This window comes from Calidris pugnax, unplaced genomic scaffold (genome assembly GCF_001431845.1).
Source record: "Calidris pugnax isolate Ruff unplaced genomic scaffold, ASM143184v1 scaffold147, whole genome shotgun sequence".
In the NCBI taxonomy this organism is placed as follows: domain Eukaryota; kingdom Metazoa; phylum Chordata; class Aves; order Charadriiformes; family Scolopacidae; genus Calidris; species Calidris pugnax.
Window position 1 is genome coordinate 6,632,473 of NW_015092359.1, and position 10,246 is coordinate 6,642,718.

General features: G+C 42.9%; 1 protein-coding gene across 1 annotated transcript in view; it reads left to right on the forward strand.

Moving 5' to 3' along the window:
* Nucleotides 1-9,745: 9,745 nt before the first annotated feature.
* Nucleotides 9,746-10,246, forward strand: part of SPTBN1 (spectrin, beta, non-erythrocytic 1) — a 137,745-nt gene continuing 137,244 nt past the window's right edge. Inside the window, exon 1 of the mRNA XM_014962415.1 lies at nt 9,746-9,932. The gene's annotated coding sequence lies outside the window, so the exon portion shown is untranslated. The remainder of the gene's footprint in view (nt 9,933-10,246) is intronic.

Here is a 10,246-nt window from a genome sequence, read left to right on the forward strand (position 1 = left end):
GAGAATAAAAAAAAAATAAGGCTTCTACTGAAGCAGATGCAGAATATGCAAATGTGCATGAACTTACCACTATTACTATTGGATGGTTTTCAATTTATTGTTTTTCTTTTAGGTGCCTGTGAATATTTCATTCTAAAATGAAACAAAAAGTAGCTAAAAATCACCAAAAAAAAGACTGCATTTTCATATTTAATTCCTTTGTCGTTACATTTAACCCTTATTTTCCTTTCATATTGTACATTATAAAAACATATCTGCTGCGTATACAAGTGTGTATTCTAAGTGAAAAGTGCACACTGAATTCTTCTACCTTGGAAAGATGTAGATTGCTTTCTTTGTTTTCACCACGGGCCTGATCCAAAGCTCAAGGAAAAAAACTGTCAAGAGGCATTAGTGTGGGCCCATGCGTCACAGACACTAGAATGACTTTCTATGCGTGGTGGGAACATAGAATTTTCCATTCCATTATTTTCCTTTTTAAAAGGACACACAGTGTGTACTGGGTTATTTTTTAAATTATTTATACAACTGTATCCTGACAAGCTACAGCTTCCTCCAGTGTAAACATAGCTACTGGTTGTTTCTATAGTGTTTAGCTGTGTTTGTAAGGTTGGGAAAGAATCGTAAGATAGTGTGGCACGTGCTTTTAAAAAAATCACCCCATTTATCTTCTCTAAAAACTTTTGGTCAGATTCTGATCTCAGTTACATCACTTAATCAGTGGAGGTGCCTCATACCCACCAGTGGGCCTGTGCTGAAAATAGTTCCCAGTAAATAGCCTTTAATATATGACAAGAGCCTGATGCCAGAATTTCAAGATTGAATATACCAGAGTGGTAAAGATTTGTGATCCTTGCTGGGAGCAAGGCTGGGTAGGTACACGGTCTCTGCTAAGAAGGCTGTACTCTGGGGGGTGTATGCATGTGTTTAAAACCACTTCTGTCCAGCTCAGTATATTTTTCGGACATTCTTCTTATGTGAATTGCATAACTTACGATTACTTGTACCATGAAGCTTATTTTATGTAACCCACGACTTCGGTTTTGTTCAACACTGTGCCTCAAGCTCTAACCACTCTTGTGTCGTCAGAATCTCCTGAGTTTGATCCAAACATTGTGAATTTAGGCCATTGTCACGGCAATATGTATTTTGAATAGCCATATACATTTCCGAGTGAGTTCCAGGCACTTGAGGGGAATGGTGCAATCACAAATCTTTACCACTCTGGTATATTCAATCTTGAAATTCTGGCATCAGGCTCTTGTCATATATTAAAGGCCATTTTTTCTCTTCTGGGCTTCCATTTGCTAGAGGTGATTGAACCACTGTAATGCATTGATTTCTAAAGTGCTTTGTGATATCTTGAGCATGAATGCAGGCAAAATCAAATTCTGGTCTGGCAGGTGCTTAAAAAAAATTCATCTCGTGGCTGAAAGAATCACTGCGCTGTCACCTGTTTTTGTGCTGACATTTTCCATGGGTAGCACAGAGGCTCTAAAAGTGCTTGGGACATGGGAAAAACAATACAGGCAGTCTTTGATTTTATAGGGCATCTCCTTCCCATCAGCTATCCCACTTTTCAAACTTTCCTAATAGCATTTTTTTTTCCAAAATTAAAGCGTTTTATAAGGAAATGCATTGCCTGCAAAATCAGAATCCTCTGGATTTTTTTGTGAAATCCAAACATCAGTTTTGCTGCAAAGGATCCCATGTGGGTTTGGGAACTGTTGCTTACCCAGAGCTAGAGCACTATATGGTGTTTTTTAGATAAGTAAAAATGGGTGTGTTGAGTGTGTTTCTGTGGAACTACTGCTCATAGGGTCAAAAAAATGGCACAGAACTTTTGATGTGCAGACGATCCACTCTGTCCTGACAGGCTAGTGGGGGATTTTCCATCAGCCAGTGTTCCGACGGCCTGTCACCATTTGCTTGTCTATGTAAAATATACATTAACATTTTTCCACTAGTGTCAACAGCTTATAACAATAATCTAGATAAAAAGTCATAACCTTAGAAGATAAGGTGAATACTCAGTTAACTGGAAATACAGCTGTATTCCAGGAGACAGGATTCCTGGAGAGGAAGTATGCAAGAAGCATCACCTGCTGTGTAAGTTTTGCTGTTTTTTTTTTATTTTGTTTTTGTTTCTAGAGGATAAATGTATTAAACAATAGCCTTCTAATTTGTTCTGGGCTTTGGCAGTTTTAGTAATATCATACACCCTGAAAGACAGGAATAAAGCATTGTGACCTCTGGCTAATTATAATAAAGATAAAAATTGAGAGCAAGAGCCAAGGAAACTGGCCCACAATTAAGATTTAATTATGCAATTCAACATTCCCCTCAGCCATCTACTAATTCTACTTTGTGATGAAATTTCTCACAGACGGCTTGGATCCTATAGGCATGGATGAACTGTTAATATCAGAATATTAGCAGATTTATATAACTTCTTCCTATCTTAGCTACCATGCTATGAGGCAGCAATCTTCCCTCAAACTCTATGGGCAGGGTTTGCAACAGTTGGACTCTCCTGCAAAAGTGACTGTTCAGGGAAGTAATGAAAATGTTGCTAGGTACAGTCTTGGAGAAAGAAGATTTCCCTTCATATCCCTTCTGCAAAGGACAAAATAGTGCTTTTGACCTTTTTTTTTTCCTCACATAGGAGTAAGCTTCAAGAAGCTTCAAAAACAGTGATGGAGGAAATGAAGTTTTGCAGAAAGCTGCTGCTCTAGAATCGGGAGCAAGAATGTACGAAAAAGCAGATCTGCTACTTTGGATTTAATGGAAGTCACTATTTATAGGATGATCAGTAAAGCTAGCTTCAGACTTCATGTATAAATAGATGAGCATGCCTTCTATGCCAGAATTTTCCAAACTGCGCTTTCATGCTTCCCTTGTTGTTCTGATGAACGTTGCTGGTGGTTCGTGGACATGTGGCTAGGCATTGGTAGGGGGCTGATAAAATCGTATTCAGCAATAGATTGCACCTTCCTAGTTAGCAAATGCTGCATATATCTAATCCCATTTCTAGGGTGATGAGGGAACACGGGTTCTGTTTGCCTGCACACAAAAAAACCACTGATGACACTTTTGAAAATGAGATGGGGCTTCTAAGACACTCAAGAACTTTTGACTGCAATTTGAAAGTCAAATTTTATGAAAGGATGGCTTACTGTGTGGAAATTTGAAGAAATCCCACAATGTATGCCATAAGCTAGACAGGGACTGATAGAGTTACACTTAAACTCACTATTCTTGGTCTTCATTGCTGAAAGTTCATAATTAACAAGGCAAATGTTATAGGCGAGGACGTTTTTAGAATAAGCAATCTTTCATGGAAGCAGGTGAGAGATCTCTGCCAAGTGAGGAAAGGGGAATCTTCTTCAAGCTTCCCACAGAATTAAAAGTTTACAACTTGCACTTGCAAACCTGCACCTGAGTAACAGCCCTGGTGTGGTGTGTGTGCAGGATGTGACACGAAAGTTACGTGCGTAGGAGATAGCAGCTTCAAGCTGAAGTTTTGAACATAAATGCAGCCTATTTCTTCTGGTAAATAATTCTTGTTAATATGCTGCTATAAGAATAATTTCATCCATCTATACAGTACTTTCATCCATCTATATGGTACTAGCATTACGGCAGCGAGAGCAGATGACTGCACCTGGGTGTGGTTCCACTGGTATCAGACACGTCCTTCTCCAGGCGAGCACGGTCTGCCTGCGTGGAAATGAATCACAAGGAATCACAGCCTCAACAATTAAACCCAAACATTATCTTAGCAAGATAATCGCCGCTGAAAGCATTTAAAAATGCTTTAGCTTTTCTAACTTGTTTATGCTGATGGGTTTTTGGAGTACGTGCTGATGTCCTAACCCGACCTTTACCCAGGTTCAGTTTCCGTAGGAAAAGTAAGCATATTGTCAGAAAAGTGGATAAAATCTGGGAGAGGAGCTAAGAATTTAACTTTTTTTTTTTTTCCTTTTTGTACTTCACTTGGCAAAGATGACTAAATTGGGTACGCTGAAGTTCCCTTCTGTCTCTCTCTTGTACCTGCCCTAGAGATCTGCATTTTCTGCCACATTACTAAGAGAGGCTACTTTGCTGTTGATTTCTTCACCCATTTTTGTCTTTCCATGTCTATATTTGGGGGTTGTTTTTTTTTTTAAATTACAAAATCTGAATTTGGGTGTAAAAACAGAGACTTTGTCATCCCACCAAGTAATGGACTGGCTGTTCCAGTATAACCTATCCAAATGCATGTTACAACTTCGTGTTTTGTCATATTACACAGACTGGCTGATGTGTATTTGTCTAATGCATCTAGAGGAAACAGAGGAGTAAAACTACAGTTAAACACCAGAAAAGAGAAAAGGGACTAGAGAATAACATTTGGCAACAAGAGCTTTTTAAAGAGAATCGTGCATGTTTTCCTAGGACACATAAATGCTGAGGCTTTTGGTCAGCTTACCCTCCCCAATTCTCCTTCAGTACACGTGAGGAAACCTTCCCGTGTTAGCACCTCTGATGCATGGGACTGCTCCTTGACTGCTGCACCACGAAGGATGTTCTGAAGGAGCAAGAAACTTCCACCTGCCCACCTCAGGCTTCTTCAGGGAACCTTTAGTTTCGTGCGTCTCCAGCTGCCAGAGAGAGAGAGGTTTGCTGGCTGTGCACTGGCAGCAGGGAGGCCTTGGGAGCGCACAGCTCAGCGTGTGACACAAGTGCTACCCTACTTCAGCTGCCCTTGGGCCTCTGCTGCTGCAGCTGAGCTGTTTCTTGGTGTGTGAGCTAGCTGGGGTAAACCTGCTTTGTGTCTGTCTGCACAGCTTCAGGCGTACCTTTGACTGCAGTTGTAGACATTCTCTGTGATGGGGTTTCTTCCATACGGAGCCTGCAGGACATACAACTAGGTCCCAAGACGCTTATTTTATTTTTTAATGTACTGACTTGAACACAATGGAAATGTCTGCAAGGGATGTTGTGGTACGCTGGCCCTGTGCCTCTACCAGTCCTTGCTAATGCTTCCTGTCCCTCCACAGAGCTGCAGGCCCAGCACCAGGACTCCTGCCAGGACTACTCCCGGACACTGGAGATTGCTGTGATGTTGGCACGGAGAACAGGAAGGCCATCTTTTCTTCACACTGTCAGCATTTCCACTGCTGACTCTGGTGGCGTGGGAAGGAGACAGCAACTGGCTAAGGCCAAGGGAAAGGCTTTTGGAAGTGCCCTGTGCTTTAGTCATTTCCCGGGGTTTGGTACGTAGTGCAGATGGAGAAGCTCGTGGAAGGTTAATAGAAAGAAATAGGACTTTTTCAGCAAGAGAGTATTCCTTGACCTCTGATATGCCACCCGAGAGCAGAGCTGCTAGGAGTCTCCATGTTCCTGCTGTCTGTTTCTTTCTGAACCAGTAGAGACCCTGCCTGTGTCACGCGTGCCTTTCTTACCCTGCGTTAGGTTACCTGGAAGTGCTGTGCATGGAGACACCGTGGACGTGTGTTTGTTTCCTGACGCAGAATTCTGGAGTTGTCAGCTTCATGGGCTGCTTGCAGAGAGAAGGGGAATCAGGGAGTGACGATCTAGCAGGTTTCTGTTTGCAATAACTGTTGTGAAACAGAAATGCACAGGGAATGCATTGCTACAAGCTGTTATTGAAGGTAAGGGTGTAGCACAGAGCTAGGTGTTCCTAAGATGAGAAGAAATAGAGTTCTGTGAAGAAGAAATATTTGTGATAGAGAAGCTGTCGTGCTTCCAGACAAGCTGTGCACATAGTGAGAAAGCCAAGAATTTTTCCTTGAGGCACACTGTTGTCCATCTTTGATTTTCCTCTCAAGATCTTGGCCAAATCTGCTACGAGACAAAGTGCTAGTCTAGATTTGTGCCTGTGAGCCTCACCGTGTGTGTAGGCGTTACAGGTGGAGGAAAGGTGTGTGTGGTGGGAGGAACGTGTCTCCCATCTCAGTCATCCTGTGACCCTGTGTAACTGGAATTTTCTGATAACGTAGTGCTTTTTCAGTTTAATGGTGTGGCTAGGAACTTTTTCATTGCAGTATTAATCTCTTTGTGTGTATTTCTTCCGTCTTTTCAGAAATTGCCACCATCCTTAAGTAGAATGTTTCTGGTTTTAGTATTGTCTTAAGACTTGTGACTCTCAATATCTGATCTAGATCTGCAACTTTAGTTTCTGATTAGAAATACCTTCTTGCAATTTCAGTTCACACGAAGATGACCAAAATGCCTTAGATCCTGGTAAAACTCTATACTAAATGCTTTCATTTTGTTTTGAACAATGCATTAGGTTATTTAAATGATCTTTCAGAGATTTTGGAATGTGTTTACTTTTACATCCTACATAGTGTTTTCCTCTTGGTGAAGGTGTTAATATGTGTATGGGTATATTTCTGCAGGATGAGGACCAGGCAATATTATTGAGCACAGCGGCTTAGTAGATTTTCAAAAGAAAAAAATATTAAATATTTCTTCAGTTTTGAGAAATCCATGGCTGCATGGAGAAAACGTATGACAGAAAAAAATCCCCACAGCTCAGGTTCTCAAGCCAAAGCTGGCTACGAAGTAACAGGCAGAAGGGGAGTGACTTCCCCCAACATTGCTTTGCTGACCCTTTCCACTGGATTTAACAACAGTTTCTAATATGACCATTCATTCTCCTCCTTTCAGTTTGATTAAAGGAGTGGGAATGCGGCCACCAGGGTGAACAACCTGTTTGTCTAACTGGTTTACTTCCTGGTATTAGGACATGCTGGTGTTTTAACTTGAAAACCTTCCCACCTTAATCGTCACGAAGTTGTAGGATTTGGCTTTCTAACCCTGCGAGCTGAAGGTTCACGCTGTAAACACTAAAATATATGTGCAGTAATTTTTAAAATGAAAATGGCATCCTCTCTGTTAAACCTGAAGAAGATGCTGTTTTTAACTGTCAGAGGCAAAAAATTTGTACCTACCTCATTCTTTACAAAGTGTGGGCTCTTTAAAAAGAAGAAAATGGCTATCAGTAACTGGGATAACTGGTTGGAGCTCACAATACCCCTGCTATTCTGGTTCTTGCTTCTTCAGGCATTTGTTCCTACCCAGTTATTTCCATGATAATCAATAGCCCACTCATCTTTGAGCTATGTGAATTAAGACAGACAGAATCTTAAAAGACACTGGATGCTCTTGCTCATTGCCTTATATTACAATCTTTTTTTCCTGCCTGCTTGTTTGAGAGATATTAATAGTTGAGTGAAGGATGATTTTCTTTCCTGATGTTTCTTAACATCGTAGCATTTGAAAATTTTTTAAAAAAATAATGTTTAAATGTATATAGACAAATACATCATTAAGTTATCTGAATTCCTGGTACTGATGGCGAAAGTATAAGCAGCATTTATGCTAGATCAAAACTCTGAGAAAATTTATCCTTCAGAGCTTGAAATGTGAGAGAGTACATATACTTAGCACTTGCTTTCTTTCATGGACAAATTTTTCAGCTTTTTCTAGGAGCAAACTCTAGTTGGGTTAACAAAAATTGTTTTGTAAAATATTTTAACACATAGTCCACATAATAAAGAAACTGTGTAGAATTTTTCATAGTTTATGGGACAGATTTAGTGAATTTATTGATCAGGAGCTTTGTCTTAATCCTGCAGATATTCCAGCTAATTTCAGTACCACTGTCTGGAGGAGTCCAGGAAGGCTTGAAGAATTGTTTTCATTTATTTTTCTTTTCTCTCTGTATATAACTTTTTTAAGTGATAGAAGTGATTGACTTGCCCTTTGTTACAGTAATGATTAAGAAGGGGTTTGCTTGGAATTACTATTGCTGTTAAACTAAAAAAAAAACAATGGCTCTTTTAACCTCTCTACTAACACCATTTACATTACATAGAAGCAAGTATCTGGAAACCCTAATTCTGGGCTTTTATTGTACAAGATGAAGTACAAATAAATAAAACAAAAGTGGGCTGTTTTAGATACTTCAGCATCTAAGAGTGTAGTTAGATAAGGTGATTGAGCTGATCTGTCAGTCTGCTGCTGAAAGCTGGTTTAGCTCTCTAGGCCAGCAGAGCTTCTTGTTGCTGAGTTAGGTTTTACCAAGGTGGGGAGGGATCAGTGCAAGAAGCACTGCAAGAGAAGCAAGAAAATGGGGAGGGGGACAGAGTGGCCCCTTACCTGTTTTATTTTTACTGCATCCCAAGAACTGGATATGAACCACCACAGGTGACAGTCTTGGAAGTACACACTTAACTCTTGTAAAGATACTTGCAGGCTTGATGGTGATAGAATATTTTAAAGAGGCTTTCTGAATGCCTGAGGAACTTTTCCCAAGTTTGAGGGACTTAGGAATGAGAGAAAGCAGGAAGTTACTTGTCTCATATCCTGGACAAGTCAAATGTAGGTGCTGATGCTGAATATGGGCAGGTACAGGCAGAGCTGAAATTGGCAATTATGTTTATGCCTGATCTGAGAAGAGAGACCGCTGGAGTGGAAGAAAGGATGGTTTGTTTCAAGTGGCAGATGAGGAAAAGAAACATGCAGCAGCATTGGGAGTGACTTCAGATAGGCGAGGGTGCATCTGTAAAAGATACAGAAAGGGATGCAGCCGAAACTGAAGAGTGAGGTGATGAGAATCTGTGTGAGAGCAGGTGCCACCCAGCTGGACAGGGCAGGAGAATGTTCTAGGCCTGGCCTGGGTGAAAAAAGGGAGCCAATTCTGGCTAAGGGGGGTATCCAGATGGATAAGATGGTGATATTGGCTGCTGTGATCAGGACGGAATGTAGCAGATAAGTTACTGGGCTGTTTGGTGGCAATTTAGGACCTCTCTTTCGTACTTGTTGAACCAGTGAACCATCCTGCAGGTGCCGAAAGGGCAGAATGAGATTATTTCCAGGCTTCTTACCCAAATTAGAGGTAGATAATTAGAGGGCTAGATCACAGAGAGTAGATCACTGAATGTGTATGTTGCATGTTTGTATTTTATGGAGTGAGTTCATCTAACAATAAGTACAGAGGGAATGACACTGGAAATTGGGAGTTTGAGGGTGGTGCACTGAAGGGGCGGTGAGGAGGCGACGCTGGGGGAGGCAGCCTTGGAAACCAAAGAAGAACAAAACATCAGAAAGAGCCAGGCTGAGAATTTTGACAGGATGGAAATAATCAATATTCCAGAGACGATGCCAGGAAGAGGGTATTAGAAACTTTGGCAAAGCATCTGAGTGTGAAGGGGCAGGAGCCAGATCAGAGGAAGCTTAAGATAGGCACAGAGGAGAGGAACTCCAGACAGCGGTTAAATACTGCTTTAGGAGTGGGTGTGGGGATGAAAAGCAGGAGAGAAGAGAAGAGAATGAAAGCAAATGAAACCAGTGGTGGTTTGTTGTTTGGTTGATTTTTTTTATTTCTAAAAAGATGGACACCACTAGTCGATAGCTGTATGGGAAGTGAGAGGTTGGGGATAGCAGAGGGGGGAATGAGAATGGGCGTGAAGAGAGCGAGGACACAGATGCAAGCAGAGGGGCCAGGATTAGCAAAAGAAATCTGACACGGTCTGCCTCTGGACTGGGTGGTGAGGAGGGCGTGGGGAGAAGGAGGAAAGTCACCCTGGCTACGGGTCAGCAATTTCCTCTAGAAAGGCGCAGGCGAAATCCTGCCCAGAGAGGGAGGGAGGAAGAGGGGAAGTGCAGCAGAAGGGGTTGAGGACTGGGTGACACTGGCAGAGGGGACTCGCGATGTAGGAAGGTGTCAGGACCGGTGCCGGCGAGGATGACTCTGCAGTGGAGGAAGTCAAACCTGGGATGGTTCCACCAGGAATGACAGGGTAGCGCGAGAGAAGCAGCAGAGGAAATGGATGCTGGGGGCGAGCCAACATTCCCTGTGTGATAGGAGAGGGTGTCAGAGGAGGGAGGAGCACGCCGTCTAGAGAGACCAAATAAATGTAAGGAAAGGGACGGGAAGAGCCGGGAGCAGCGGATAACATTCAGGGGCGGCTGTGAGTGAGGGCCTGCGGGGAGGCCACCGCACGGAGGGGGAAGATCTGGGGGTGACCTCGTGCGAGGCCCGCCCACCGGCACCAGGTGAGGCGGAGGCCCAGGCGCCCCCCCCCCCCAACTCCCCCCGGATCCGTCCGCCTTTACCGGGGGAAGCGGGGCGGGTGCGGGGGACGCTTGCGGGAGCCGGGCCTGGGCCGCAGCCCCTCTCCGCGCTCCGCAGGGCGGCCGCTCGCCGCCGCCGCCGTCTCCTCAGGGAAGG